This window comes from Dipodomys spectabilis, unplaced genomic scaffold (assembly GCF_019054845.1).
Source record: "Dipodomys spectabilis isolate Male_0828 unplaced genomic scaffold, ASM1905484v1 ptg000098l, whole genome shotgun sequence".
Classification (NCBI taxonomy): Eukaryota; Metazoa; Chordata; class Mammalia; order Rodentia; family Heteromyidae; genus Dipodomys; species Dipodomys spectabilis.
This window is the reverse complement of record NW_024870775.1, coordinates 11,389,572-11,405,397: the sequence shown is the minus strand read 5'-3', so window position 1 is coordinate 11,405,397 and position 15,826 is coordinate 11,389,572. Positions and strand designations below refer to the sequence as shown.

Sequence of the window (15,826 nt, the reverse complement as noted above, 5' to 3'; positions counted from 1 at the left end):
TAGGCAAAAAGGAGGTCAGAGGTTCCTATGAGCTACAGATCAAGAAGAGGTCAGGTCCATGTTCCATGGGAACACATATCCAGAGGAAATGTCTTTAAGGGAGGTGCTGGAGGGGTTGGGGGTGGAAAGGTGTAGAAACAGTGCCTAAACTATATGAGCCTCTGGAAACGAAGCCAGGTTAGCATGCAGAACAGATGCCAGGAGGAAGCCAGAAACAGGCTTAGAATCAGAAAAAGTATAAAAGCCAACAAGGGACCCAAGGTCTCATGACAGGGAAGTCAGGGACCCTGCCTAGACCTGCACTATTGAGAGGACCAAGTGAGGCCACAGAAACACACTTTCACCAGAGATGGTACAGCTGATGCACACCCACCACATCTTGGCTGTTCCTGATGGGACTGCTTCTGGAGAGAAACAAGGCAGCTTGGCTCAGAAAGGAGCCAGGGACCAGTGGCCCAATAGAAGCCCACAGCACCTGACCCATGAAACAGCCTGTACATTTGACTTCTTTCTCTGCCCTCTGTGCCTCCTCACAGACACACAAAGCCACTAATGGTTACCCACCAAACAGCCACAGAACTTAAGTTACACAGGCAAAGTATAAAGCATGCAAGCTCAGCAAGCATCAGTTCCCTATCGTTGCCTGCCTTATGGGAAGGTCAATCCCCCAGCTATGTCCAGCAAGGTAGAGGCCCCACCTGCACCTGAAGAGATGCCCTACACAGACACATACATGGAGACCTGTTTTTCTGAGTCTACTCAGGGCTAACAGCAGCCATAGCAGAAGGGAGTGCAGCAGGATGTCCTGCACTGTCCACTGCCCACACCATTGGGTAGTGCCTTGCAGGTTAGAAAAAGTCCTCACACAGATGCTCCTAAGAACAGCCTAGACAGGCCCAGCCTCAGCCACACGCAGGGCATACTACATGGCCAATGTTGCCCTACAGGTGAGACAGGGCTACCAGTGACAGACTTTGGAACATGTGGAAAGGAAAGGGGGGTTGGGGTGGCAGCCTACTCTGGCTTCTGCCTCACTGAGCCCACGCACAGGCCCAGAGGGAACTAGAATCTTCCCTCAGCACCCTTGACGCCCGAGCTCAGTGTAGCACACAGCTGTCTTTATTTACGCCATCTAATTCCAATCTTAAATGCCTCCAAGTGTCATTACACATTTCTCTGGAAAAAAAAAAAAATACAAACAGTGGAAACAAAACCAGAGAATAAGAAAAGCAAAGACTGAAATAATTACCAATCAAAGGCACAGCCAAGAGAGCAAGCTAGGAAGCTACAGTCTGGCCTCCAGTCACTGTTCCAACACAGCTTCTGATGAGAGCTCTGTTCCTAACATCTCATCAACTCGAATCAACAAATTCAATTTGCATTCTCAGATAAACAGAGGCCACACAGTAAATACTCTCATCTGACCTTGAAATGTGAGAAGGAAAATTGCCCTTTGCAATTTCAATTCAAATCCCAACCATAAAGTATAATCCAATTTAGTTGGTCAGATACCAACCAATGGTCCCAGGGTTGGGGCTGCCTCCAATAAGAGGACAAGGGGTAGCAACAGAGCAGGGAACCTATTCCCCAGGTTGCTCATACCACAGAGCAGATCACCCTTCAAATCTTTACTGAGTTACCAACCACCATGTAACAGTCCAATTTTTAGAAGGAAAAAAAAAAAAAAAAGATGTAAACAGATGATTAAGGCAGCAAGGGAGGAGGGCGGGGCACTAGGGATGTAGCTTGGTGGTAAAGGGCTTGCCTAGCAGCATGTACAAGGCCTAGGGATTCTTATCCCAAGGCCCTAGGTTCCAAAAAGATAACCAGAGCTAGGCACCAATGAGTCATGCCTGTAAGTTAGTTACTCAGGAGGCTTGGGTCAGAGTGTTTGAGTTCAAAGCCAACCCAGGCAGAAAAATCTTCAAAGGCCCTGGGGTTCTCACCCCAGCACTGAAAATTTATAAATAAAGTTTTGACATACTGCCTGTGACTGGTTTCTTGTCAGGGCCTATTTGGCCTGAAAAGCCAAAAGGCCTATACAATGATTCTGAGTTTAGAAAACTAGTGGGGGATGTGGTGCTATGGCTCTAAGTAGTAGAGAGCCACCTTGAGCAAAAAAGCTCAGGGACAGCACCCAAGCCCTGAGTTTAAGCCCTCTGAGCCACAAGAGGGGTGGGGGGGTGGGGGGACAGGAAGACAAACAGACAAGGCAGGCCAACACTATTGGGGGGAGGGGGGACTAAAATAAGACATAAGCTGTTGCACACAGACAACCCAGCCCAGCCCAGCCCACTACATCCCCCACCATGAAAGCTGGAAGCTTTGGCTACTCCTGCCAGCCAAGCCGACCTGGGGTTCTTCATATGCATGAAGTCCAACCAAGGAAAACCAGTGCCTCCAGCCCGTTGAGTCAAACCTCCTTCTAGGAGTCCCAACAAGACTTCAGGGAACCTACTCCTACCAGTGAACAGGACTGAGAGAAGTCCTGGGCTCCAGCTCCAAGTCTACCACCACAGCAGCATGGTAAATGCCCATGCTCACTTTCTCCCTGAGGCCTCCTGAGGCAGAGGAACTGTCACTGCCTCCATTAGGCTCTGAGCTGGGAGGTAAGGGTGGGAGGGGGCCCACACCCCATGTTACAGAAATGGAGCTGTACAATCTGTGCACACACTGTGAACACCAGAATCAGATCTCTCTCTTTCTCTCTTGCACACACACACACACACACACACACACACACACACACACACACACACACACACACAATCTGACAGAGGAGGCCAGACGAAGTCTGTGCCAGCATAGCCAGGCATTTCCTCTGGCCTTCCCTCTCCTCCCTCCCTCAGTGGACCAGCAGCACTCCCAACCTTCTTAGTGTGGTCCTCTAGCTGCACCAGGACTGGAGGACCAGGGGAGTCCTAGGAGACCTCATGCAGACCTGCCCCAGGATGAGCAGTGGAGGTAGGATGTGGAGGTGAGGAGTAACAGCCCCACTAGGGCCTATATATGATCTGTGTCCAAGGAGGCCCAGCAGGACTCCACAGGTCAATGAGGGCCACCCTCAAGGATTCTGCTCTCAGTTGCTTTCTGCTTCATGCTTGGTGACACCTGTGGTCTTGCTTCCTATTCACTCAATCATCCTGTGCCACCCTTACCAGAGAACTATAGCCATGAGGCCATCCTACCACAGACTAGAGCCGCCAGACTTGGAAATAAACATCTTTTCTCGTTGTATGTTAATTGCCTGTGGTGTTTCATTGTAAAGGCACAAAGATGACTGACAGTAAGGAGGAAAGGAGAGAGCCACAGACAGCCGGTATGGAAGTGTCAAGGAGAGTGACTGTATTCAGAAGTGTGTGCATGGGTAACACGGAGGGCAGGGGAAAGAGGACCCAGAGCTTGGCTAGAGCACCTGTCAACACAGTGACCTTAGCTACTACCTAGAGGTCAAACTGTGTCAGCAGGCTCACATAGCCAAGTCATATCACCTATGTCCAAGGACAAGGGCAAGGACACAGGCATATGGCAGGACCAGGCCAAGGACAGAATTGCTCCAAGGAGTGAGAAACTCAGACTTGGTGCTTAATTGAGATCACAAGTGAAATCAGACAAGCAGTTAGAAGATGAGACAGAATGATCTCAACAGCATCTCTCTCTTTGGAATCACCCAACAGCCCAATTAGCAGCTCTGATGCTGAGGTTCCCAGTGCAGTGTGGTCGATAGCGGCCCGCTGGCCAACGGAGGACCGCCTGCGCTGGACATAGCTTTCAATCAACACCTGTGCTCCATGATAATCTCTGCCACTGCCTTTGAGATACCTGATTAATAAGCCAGTTCCGCTGTTAGTTCTCCATTGATCTCACTGTCCTCTGCCCAAAAGCCCAAAGTCAATACTTAGTTAGGTTAGATACCTTCCTGGGCCTCTGTTGTCTCCCTTGGGCAAAGGGCGTTTCCCTGATCCTGTCAGACAGGTGTGATTACAGAGGGCCCCTAGGGAGGAAGTGGGGGCTGAACCATCTCTACCTGTGAGGTAGGTAACTAGAGTTGACAGGCTTAAACACTGTCACTGGATTAATAAAGAAACAGCTCCAAGTGCTCCCTGTGCTGAAAAACAGAAATGGGGGGAGGCAATGAGAGCGGACAATTCCTAGTTTCTCTCTGCTGTTTTGAGTTCCAGAGAGAGCCAGGAACAGAGCATCTGTTGGCCAATGGCTATGTCAACACGGCCACTCTTTTCTAAATCTCACTTCCTCTCACCCCAGGCCCAGGCTTGAGAGTTGACACTTGGCTTGAGAAATGCCAGCTCTAAGCAGTTTATTTCCTCTTGAACTTTAAGAGCTGACTGAGACAGAAATGACCTTTAAAAGGCAGGGTTAGTGCTTGTTGGACCTGGTGCAGCATTTCTCTTCACATACAACAGGAGAGGGGCCGTGAACTCCACAAGCATGGGAGGTGACCCTGGAGCTGGGGAGGATGTACCATGGCAGGTGGATCAACATCAGAATCCCAAGGCAGATGGGTGGTGCCAATAAGACTGGTGGGTGTTGAGAGGCTCCAAACACATACTGGATCCTGGGTTGATGGCTGAAAGAGCACAGAGACAGGGGCAGCCTAATCTGGCCCCTCCCCTCAAGATACACATCAAAACCAACATTAACGTCTCAAATTCTTACGAGAAAACTCTTTCCAGAAAATCACTTTTGGAGATTCCAGCCTCCGATGGCACTATTTCAGTTCTACCACTAGCCTCATTAAGCCTGGCTGTGGGATGCTCTAGGAACTATTCAGTGAAGATACTCTTTGGTGGTCAGAAGGAAAGATTATGGTCCAAAGAGCCTCAGGTAGAAGAGGGCACCCAGGAGAGATAGGAAGACTCTGGGGTAGAGGAAGTCCCTGAGAGAGGTATTCTCTGAAGATCTTCAAACAGTAGGCCCTAAGCACAGAAATGGAGAGAGAAAAGGTGAACAAATGTAGCAGTGTACTCACTGGAGACTATGTTGAAAATCAACTATACAACTTGTGGGTGGGGATAGGAGGAAAATCTGAGAGTGAGGGTAGGGAGGACACTGTCCAAAAAGAAATGTATTCATTACCTGATTTATGTAACTGCAACCCCGCTGTACATCACCTTTAAAAATAACAATAAAAAAGTTTTTTTAAAAAAAAACAAATAGCAGCCGGGCGCCAGTGGCTCACGCCTGTAATCCTAGCTAATCAGGAGGCTGAGATCTGAGGACCATGGTACATAGCCAGCCCAGGCAGAAAAGTCCATGAGACTCTTATCTCCAATTAACCACTAGAAAATCAGAAGTGGTGCTGTGGCTCAAGCTGTAGAGCACTCACCTTGAGCTAAAGAGCTGAGGGACAGCGCCCAAGCCCATAGTTCAAGCCCCACAACCAACAACAACAACAAAAAAAAAAAAAACAGTACACCCCAGACCAGGACCATCAGTGGCATCCTATCTGAGGGAGGAGAGAGATGGCATAACCAGCAGCATTAGCCCTGGTAGAGATGGGGCATTCACAGTACAGAGTAACAACCTCAGAGGGTTTAGGAACAGCCAGTGGACAGACACTGGCCATCTCTACACAGCAACAAACTGTATGCTTGTTTTAGGGCCCCAAGGTCAGAAAGAAAGATGCCTAGCTGGGGGCTAGTGGCCCATGCCTGTAATCTTATCTACTAGGGAAGCTGAGAGCTGAAGATCACAGTTCAAAGCCAGCCCAGGTAAGAAAGTCTGTGAGACTCTTATCTCCAATCTACCACCAGAAACCCAGAAGTGGCACTGTGACTCAAAGTGATAGAGTGCTAGCCTTGAGTGAAAAAGCTAAGAGACAGCACTTAGGTCCTAAGTTGAAGTTCCATAACCAACAACGACAACAATAATAAGGAGGCCTAGGTGACCACTGCTCATTGGAGGGGCTCGGGGTCTTCCCACAGCTTGGCACTGAGGCAGGAGCAAGGAAGTGAGTGGAGTTCACTAGGGCTAAGCAGAGCAGTCAGCTGAAGAGGGGCTTGGGCAGTGCAGGCTGGCCTCAGAGTTGAGCAGAAGCAAGCTAGGGGCTGTTGCTGAACCAATGCTCCGTCAGACCCATCTGCTGAACACAGATTAGAGACAGGAAATAATGCAGCTCAGAGAACCAAAGCATAGAAAACACATTTCCTGAGCCATTGTATGGAGCGCTACTATTGCTCAGCTCAGCACTCAACTGGCAACTCCCCACTAGCTTAACTATTTTCTTAGAAGACACTCAGAATCTGCCTTTGAGTATTTGCTCCTCTAACTTCCCATTGTCAGGCCCCAGACAGCTCTGGAAGCGGAGGAGCATACCAAGGCTGAGGGAAGGCAACAGGAAAGAACTCCCATCACAAGGCAAAGCATCAGCTAACTTTGTGTCCCTGTAGGGAAGAGGCCATATTGAACAACAGAGGCCCTTCCCATGGCACTAAGGACAACTGAAAACTCATACTGTCTACACCTTCGTTAGGTGCTATGATCGATCTCCTGTGCATGATGGCTGGTATGAGGAAGAGATCCAAACAGGACCACCACTACAGACCTCTACTATCCATGAGTAAGCCAGTCCTACACCCACCCTGTCAGAAAAATCCAGGGAAAGAAAGGAGGAGTACACCAGCCAGTGCTGGGTCTGGGCCCATAGAGCACCACTTCCTACTTTACCAGAAGATGCCTGCAGACCAGGAGATGGCCTTGCCAGGCATGGGATCTACTTGGGTCTCAATTTTGCCCTTCAGCTTCCAGAACTGAGGGAAAAACATTTCTATGATTTGTAAAATGCCTGATTTGTGGTGTTTTATTACAGCAACAGAAATGATTAAGACATACAATTTATATTAAAAGATAGGGTTGGTGGAACATTTATAAAGGGGTATATAAAAACAAATTTTAATGATCTAAAAAAGGAGAGAAAATGCTGCTGCACAGAGTTTTTCTAAGAACTACTCTGAGTTCTGGAAGGAAACAGTGACCAGACAGAAGGATGGTGCCAACATGGAAAACCATAATTACAGCTATTAAAAGATCCTCTAAAAGTTAATTTAAAAAATTGTAAAAAAAAAAAATAGCCGGGCGCTAGTGGCTCACGCCTGTAATCCTAGTTACTCAGGAGGCTGAGATCTGAGGATCGCGGTTCAAAGCCAGCCCAGGCAGGAGAGACCGTGAGACTCCTATCTCCAATAAACCACCAGAAAACCGGAAGTGGCGCTGTAGCTCAAGTGGTAGAGCACTCGCCTTGAGCTGGAGAGCTGAGGGACAGCGCCCAGGCCCAGAGTTCAAGCCCCACAACCGACAAAAAAATAAAATTGTAATAAAATAAAATTAGACACTGACAGTGCATCACCAGATACCGAAAGGCCAACAAGCATGTGAAAAGTGCTGAAATAGTTTTCAGAAAAAGACTAACTAGGGGTTGGGAATTTAGCTCAATGGAAGAGCACTTGCCTTCCAAGTGCAAGGCCCTGAGTTTGGTCCTCAGATCTGGAAAAGGGAAGTAAGGGGTGTGACTCAAGTGGTAGAACACCAGCCTTGAGTGAAAAAGCTAAGAGACAATGCCCAGGTCCTGAGTTCAAGCTCTAGGACTGACAAGAAGGGGTAAAGGGAAGAGGGGGAGGTAGGGGGAGAGGAGGGGAAGAGGAGAAGGAGAGGAAGGGGAGGGAAGGAGAGGGGGAGGGGGAGGAGGGAGGGAGGAAGGGGAGTGGAGGGAAGAGAAGGGGAAGGAAGGGAAGGGGAGGGAAGGGGAGGGGGAAGGGGAAGGGAAAGGGGAGGGGAAAGGGAAAAGGAAAGGGAAGGGAAAAAGACAAACAACACTGTCCAGGATGATCACAAGCTGGGCTGGCTGGCTAACATGGCTGGCAACACCAAGAACTGTGAGGATGTGGGCACCAGGAGAAGGTACAACAGTGCCTGTGGGCAAACCATCAGGTCTCACAGTTAACCCACAGCTACTCTAACCCCAGAGATCAAGAAAAGCCCAAGCACTTGAGTGCCCATAAGGCCCTGCACAAACACATTCACACACCTCATCATCATGGTCAGAAGGCAGAAGTGGTCCAGGCATCATCCATGAGCAGGGAAATATACACATACCAAGGTCCTTGGTGGCACAAAATACCATCCCAAGGAACAGTGCAGGTGGGCAACCTCTGCCAGATGTGCTTAAAGTCCATCCCAGTGTAGTGTCCTGGTAATGATGCATGTGTCAAGTTCAAGAACAAGCAGAACCTGCTGTGGTAGATGGTCTTCCAACAGCAGCAGGACTGTGACAGGAGGACAAAGGCAGCCACTGCTGAGACATGAGTCCTACTCAACATGTGATTTAGGGTACAGGCCTACACAGAATGTCCACAGTCCTATAATGAGGCTTTTGCATTCTACCATGTATATAATAGAAGTTGGCTATGGTACTGGTTTTTAAGAAACATAGTAAAACAGTATTCATACCTAACACAGTTCTACCTAACAAAAATCAAGGCAAAGGACATATTATTCATTCACTCATTGCAACAGGTATAAGGAAATGGTGTACTCATGACTAAGAATACCAGCTTCCTCCCATGAAACAAGGAGCACCAGGCTCTTACTTTTCCTTTTCCACAGACATCAAGAGGAAAGACGACCATTCCATGTAACAAACACACTTACACAGTTGTGCCCTCCTCACCTACAGGGCTACAGGACAGACACCTGACAGGGAAGATGTTAACATTGCCTCCTCCTCTGCAAATGCATCAAATCAAAGTCAAGGAGAAGAAAAAGAATCAGTACTTGGTGTAGAATCGTTAAAATATTGACACAACCTCAACTCACGCCACCGCCACAAAACTAACAAAGTCCTTAAGACATGGTAATTAAGGAGAAGAGCTGCTAGTGTCCTTTAACAAAAAAGAAAAAAAAAAAAAAAACAGACAAATTGCTCAGCCAATGATGGGGAACAGGACAAAGACCGATGGCAATGGCTGAATGTGGGAGGCCCTTGTAAATGCTGCCTGGATGATGGACTGGACATCCTGTAATTGCTCTTATCTGCTCAGACTGAACATGAGGGTGAGTGAGAGCAATGGAGGGTCCAGAGGGAACGGAGTGGGGGGGGGGGGGTTTGGAAGGCCCCCGTGGGGGCAGCACAGCCAGGAATCCTGAGAGGGGTGGCTAAGCAGGGGCGGGGGGGGGGGGGGCACTACTTGGAAAGAAAACAAATCCCTTGACTTTGACAAGAGCAAGAGGGAGGTGGTCCTGCATTGAGATTTCACTGAAGTCCTGCCCCAAGGTCTCTGCATTTGGTTGCTGGGGGTAGGGTGGCACCAATGCAGAGGGGTGACCAGACAATCCTGAGGGTGGTGCCACTGAGTGTGGCAGACACTTTGTGGTGGAAACTCTATTCCTGGCAAGACCCTCAGAAGTGTACAGCAGAGTTTCATTACTCATCAGTAAAAGCTAGACAGAAAAGGGAAACTAAGATATTCATACCCACAAGTCTATCCAGTTTCAGGGATGAACAGTGCTGATGTTTGGTGCCTGCAAGGATCAGATGGAAGACAGATGGGTTTCTCTGTTCTAAGGGGCTTCTCAGTTCTAAGAGAACCACTGTCTACAAACAAGAGCATGGGGCTGAAATGAAGCTAGAGGAAAGTATGTTTAGAGACTCTGGGCTGTCTACAAAAGAACTGAGAGGCTGCTACACTTTAGTGTCTAAAAGAACATAGAGCAAGAGCAGCAGAGTAGTGTGAGTCCCGAGTTCTGCCACAATGATCCAGCATATGATCCAGTCACATAGTTCTCCAGCCCTATATACTGCATAACAGGTGGATCCCACTGACAGAAAAGGAAGTAGAAGCCAACAGAGTCAGCCTGTCCAACCAACAGAGCAGCCCCCCTCATTTCTTTACATCTCAGAGTCATGTGCAGTTAAGGAGCAACAACCACCACAGTGAGGGAAGGAAAAGATGAACAAGTTTTACCATGTCAAATAAAAGTTGATGTTAACTCTTTTTTCCTAGTAGCCACAAACAAGCCTATGGTCAGGGTTCTAGAATATGAGACTGTGATCACATACTTGGATCTCTGGCTTCAGACATCACAGAAGGGCAAGAGACTGGGCCCTTCAGATAGCAGGATAGCAGGATATCAGAGGGGCCATGCTGTGCCATAAGGAGGAAAAGGGTGCTGGGATGACAGTAGTCTCAGAACATACCCACTTTCATGACCCCCACCATGCACCTGTCAGAAGGGGTGAACAATGCAAACTGTCACTCACCCTACTCAACCTGACCACCACTCTGCCCTGGTGTCTTTCAACCACCCTAAGCCTCCTCTCCGACTTTTTGCCCCATCAAATATACTGAATTCCTATGGGCCCTCAACTCAGATTCCCTGAAGTTGACTTCCAACTGCATGCAGACACTCCATACCACCTTCATAGGGGTTGCAGACCTTGTGGTACCTAGGCTACATCCTCTAACCATCCTCTTAACAAGCAAAAGTTTTATGAAGCCAATTTACCCATTTTCTCGCCTATCGACTTGCTTCTGCCTTAGTAAGTAAAAGCTAATCATCCAGGCGAAGGCCACCTACTTCTCTTGGTTTTTCTTCTCGACAATCAAACTGTAACAAGAGAAGTTACATGGCCCAGCTAAGCATTCAGAAACTGTTGGCTTCTTTTAAAATATGAATACTTTCTGAACAACAATTTTACTTTTAAGATACCTTTCTCCTCAGGAAATAACCAGCAATTACATAGCAAAGATTTGGGGACTTGTATCTATCAGTCTTACCTAAAATAGAGGGAAAAAATTCTAACAAGAATTTGGCTAGATAAAGTATTCATAATGAGAACAATATGCAGTTAAGAAATTGGAGGTGTTCTGGTGCTGGAGATGCAGCCCAAGAGCTCATGCATGCCAAGTACCACTGAGCTCCTTACACCTTCAGCTCCAGAAAGTTACATTTGAAAGGAATATTTAACTTCGAAAATGCTCAAAACAGAGATTAAACAAAGTAAGAAGACTCACCATATAGTGCACATGGAATTATATTTTCCTAAAAACTGTATCAGGAAAACACATTTTATACATCTGCATATATATAAGTGTACACACACACACACACACACACACACACACACACACACACACACGTCAGGCAGAATCTAAGCCAACACATTACAGTGGTTTTCACTGGGCAGGATTATGGGAAACCTTTATTCTCATCTTTTCTGTTGTTTCCTCTACATTGTCAAATGTTCTAAATGAAACTGGATTCCTTTTTGTAGTCAGACCCAAAAAAGGTTATTCAAATGAAATGCTGACATCCTTTCACTTCTTCTCCCTTCCTCCCAGGTGTGAGTGCGCAGCTGCAGGAAGGTGGGGGAAGCAGATACAGCAAACCTGAGGAGGAACACGTATTCCCAAGGACAGCACTCGGACTCACACATTCCTACAGCCAGAGATGCTGAAACCTCAGCAAATGTTCTCCATAAATGATCTCCATTGCTAAGAAATTCACACTGATATGGCCAAGGGGAGGCATCGTGCAGGGGACAAGTAGAGGTGCACAGGTCAGGCCACCAACTGGATCTCACAGAAACTGTTCACAAAAACATGAAACTGCACTGATAGATGAGCAGTACAAAGGGAAGCAACACAAGAAATACCTGAACTCTAAGTACCACCAGATACAGAAAGTGATCTCTGGAGCTCAAAGACATCAAGAAGCCCAGAGAGCAGCAATAGGGTAAGACCAGGCTCTGCCAGGAGCCGGCAGAGGAGCCCACTGCAAACAAAGGCTCAGTGACCTGCTAAGCTGCCCGGAACAGTGGTCCTTAATGATATCCCAAGGTGCCACAATCAGGACACCACATAAATGTTATATGATGGCCCTTTCACCTGGAACTGAGTCTGTACTCTATACACACTGGACCCGTGTATGTATGAAATGCATGCACACTGCAAGTATGCTTGCCATATCCTGGACACTCAGTGTGCGGCAGATGCCACTGACAACACTGCTGCCCACTACTGCAATACCAGCAGAAGGAGGAGGAAAAGCCCAGAAGAGAATGTTCTGGAATTTGGTCCTGGAAAGCCAGGGCAGGCTCTGAGAAGAGCTAAGGAAAGTAAGGGGTAGCCACTAAGCTGCCTGGACCAAGAGAATTCATAAGAAGCAACAACACAAAGACTTTGAGAACAGAAGAAATGTTTCCTATTGTGGATCTGGCAATGCTGGACAGAAATTCATTTTCTGGGTATAACAGAGCCCATCTCACTACTCAGAAAGGTGCAAAATTTATAATACACAAATCATTTATTTCTGAAATCAAACTCCTCCAAGAATGACCAGGATCTAATAGTCCAGACATCTTACAGACTACAAACAGCACAACTGACACAAGCCAAGCTGATACAGGGTAGAATCACCATGGCATAGACCCCTCCTGGTCTAAAGGAACTACAAATATTCCAGACCAGAGCTCCAACCAATCAGTCATCCTAGTGAGTCAAAAGGGTCCCCAAGAGAAAAGGCACTTGTGAAACCAGGCCACCTCTGTCTCACTAGTTGGCTCTGACTCCCAATACTTATCCCTGCAAACACATAACCCCTAGCTGAACCTGAGCCTGGCTGTAGTTTCCACTCTCCTAAACCTACACCTTTTTCTGCTGTGCTTTGTTATGGAGTCCTGTACACTTTTGCTGCCCTGAGAGGATCTATCACCCCAAGCACTACTGCACTTTAGTCATATTCAGGATGTGGGAGCATACAAACCACTCTACAAGGCCCTCTCCACACACAGCTGTAATACCAGACAGCACCTTAGCAGGAATGGGACTAGGGCAAGACCACCAGCTAGCACTCAGCTGCAGAGAACTTTCCTGCTTTATCTCAGGCACATGCGTGGAGCCCAGCCATGGATGCCTCTGCCACCAGACCCATGCCCAGGTAGGGCCTGAGAGCACAGATCCACAGCAAAGCACAACAGCAAAGACAGCGGGAGTCCTTAATGCATGCCCTTGGACAAGGCTGCTTCCCTTTCTGAGCTTTAGGATCCTCAAAACATAAACTAGGAATTTTTTTTTCCCCCAACCCAATCACTTGACCCAGGGAATCCCCGTTCCAGGTCACCTCTAGGACATTATAGAGTCACTGTACCTATTATTAATTTTCTTTTTTTTTTGGTCTTAAGAGCCTGGACACTGTCCCTGAGCTTTTTCACTCAAGGCTAGTGGTCTACCACTTTGAGCCATAGCTGTAACTTCCAGTATTTGGGCGGCTAATTTAGAAGTAAAGAGTCTCACAGACTTTGCTGCTGCCAGACTTCAAACTGCAATCCTCAGATCCTAGCCTCCTGAGTAGATAGGATTACTGGCATGAGACACCAGTGCCTCTCTACCTCTGCAGCTTTCATGGCAGCACAGTCACCCAAGTACATGCTGCAAAATGCCAAATGTCATATGCATGCATGTTCATGTGTGTCTATGCATATCCATGTTCGGGAATGGATGTGTATGCACAGGTGCATATATGAACATATGTGTACATGCTCATGTGCCTTCACATGTGTGTAAAGAATCTTGCTGGCTGGACAGTGACTACAGTAGGGGATCCTCTCCCCAAATGCCTAGGTTTCACACTACTAGATACTACATGTCTCTGTAGCTCTGGTCACCACTGCTGTGGGAAGACAGACAAGACAATAAAAGCATAGCACCCTACAAAGAGCTTTCCACACTGTGAGGACAGTGACAGAGAGGGAAAGGCAAGACTACCCGACAGCAAGGGGTACAAAGACCAAACACACACCGGTCTGCACTGGTCCCAAGTCCTGCTCTCCCCAGGATAAGGCCCAAAATGAAACAGAGCAAGAGAAGAAAAGCCAACTAAAAGGGTCAAAGATGATGCCACTTGAACTAGACCTCAGGGCCAAGGCAGAGTTTGCTAACCCAGGCAGGTGGGCATAAAAACTCCAGGCTGGGGAAATTGCAGCAGGCAGTGGGGTGTTTAGGATATGGACTGTTTCCTGGCACAACAGGAACAAAAGAAGAATCAGAGCCTGAGGCTCAGAAGCTTAAAGTGAACCCCAGGAGCTACAGAGCTGCAGCCTTTCTGAGTGTGGAAATAGTGCAGCTTATTACAACAAGGGCCTGAGAACACAGCCAAGACCACACTCTCACCAAGATGGACAGCTCCATCTGCCCCTCAGCTCTGGACAGCAGTTTGACACTCACTACCCTTGCACTGGGTTCCTGAAGAGTGATCTTCCCCGGTGCTCATCTCCCCCAACTTCATTGGTATTCAACAGCTACCAAGTTATATCTTCTGCCTCCTTTTGTGCAATGGAGATAAGTATTAGTCCTAATCTCTGCTATCTTCCAGCTGCAAATGTTCAAGAATTTTTCTTTTTATTTAAAAAGTGAAATCTCATTTTAGATTTGCACAAGAGACAGCCACCAATCCTTACTGTATTAAACAATCTGCCACCCAGAGGCCAGGCAGAAAGTGTAGACAGAAAAGGGAGATACATTGCTCTGCCTCCACAACCCAGCAGCTATGCTTCAGAAGGTGTGCACCCCCACAAGCAAAAGGCAGCAGGTTGGCGCTCCTGGTGAAAGCTGCCACAGGATATACTGGCCTAGGGGGACAGCCTCTCCTCTGTCCATGGCACTGGGCACAGGCAAGGAGGGGTCATCATCAAGAAGCCACTGTTCCATATGTCAGATACAGCTTAGAGCGAGGCGTGGTAGCCCTGCCTGTAATCCCAATACTTGAGAGGGTGAGGCAGGAGGATAGGAGTTGAACACCAACATAAGCATAACGTGAGACTTTGTCTGAAAAAAAAAAAAAACGAACAAAAAAAAAAGCCTACAGCTTAGAAGAACTGAGGAATAAAAAGAAGTAGAAAAATAAACTCTGATGGTGATTAAGAAGCATGTCAAGAGCACAGCACTCCCAAGCATAGCCACATGTTCCCTTAGAGAGTGATAGGGCATGTCACCTGTGCCTTGCACCACTGAGACTGTTTGGAGCAGAGTCCCCTTCTATAGGGGCAGAACAAACCTGACTCACCCAGCAAAACACATAATGTGGCTGCCCCTGCTTATTGTTCCCTGTACCCTCTGCATAACTGCTCTGGCAGTTCTCTCTGCCTCTCCTTCCCAGCCATTTTTCTAGGCTCAGAGCCCAAGACCTCTATGGGCACAGTACCATCAGCAGCTACCTCTGCAGTCTACACTCAGGTACCAACCACCCAGGACTGCATTCTACTGCAAACCAGTTCCTTAGAGGAACAGCAACTGAGGAGACACAGAAAACAGGCCAGAAACAGAAGCTAAAAGTCCTGTCTGCATACCTTAACTTCATGTAGGCAACTCATGCATGTCTACCATTTTTAAATAATCTGGCCTAGAAGGGATTTACAGGAAAGGAAAGAAAGCTCTCTGGCTACAGCAAAGCTCATGGCTTTGGAAAGGCCTTGCTAACCACCTGCTGGGGCAAGGTGGAAATGTAGTACCTCTTAGGCTTACCTTTCTTGCCCAGATATGTTTGACAACTTGACATTGGTGTTAAAATTTTATCATTTATGTAACAGCTCAGTTATTAACTGAGTCTCATTTGCACGTGTCAAAGGAAGAGAAAAATCACCTAATTAACCACTTTCCCCATCAGCAATGGGAACGGAGGGGGGGGGGGGTCCCTCCCATTTGTTACAACTGCTTTCTTCCTATCTTCAGCAGCTCCTTCTCCTTTAATGGAAAACATTTATAACCATATGTCACAGGGACTGAAAACATTCTCCTTTGATTATGGCAATGCT

General features: G+C 47.5%; 1 protein-coding gene across 3 annotated transcripts in view; it reads right to left on the bottom strand.

The window, feature by feature from the left end:
* Mad1l1 (mitotic arrest deficient 1 like 1) overlaps positions 1-15,826 on the bottom strand; it is a 299,059-nt gene that overhangs the window by 195,783 nt on the left and 87,450 nt on the right. Inside the window, exons 1-3 of one of the 3 annotated variants that reach the window (XM_042686981.1) lie at positions 11,338-11,342; positions 6,193-6,197; positions 1,317-1,320 (exon numbers count right to left, since the gene is read on the bottom strand). The exons of the other annotated variants lie outside the window; for them this stretch is intronic. The gene's annotated coding sequence lies outside the window, so the exon portion shown is untranslated. Of the gene's footprint in view, positions 1-1,316; positions 1,321-6,192; positions 6,198-11,337; positions 11,343-15,826 lie in introns of those variants that run through there. 3 annotated transcript variants of the gene reach the window in all.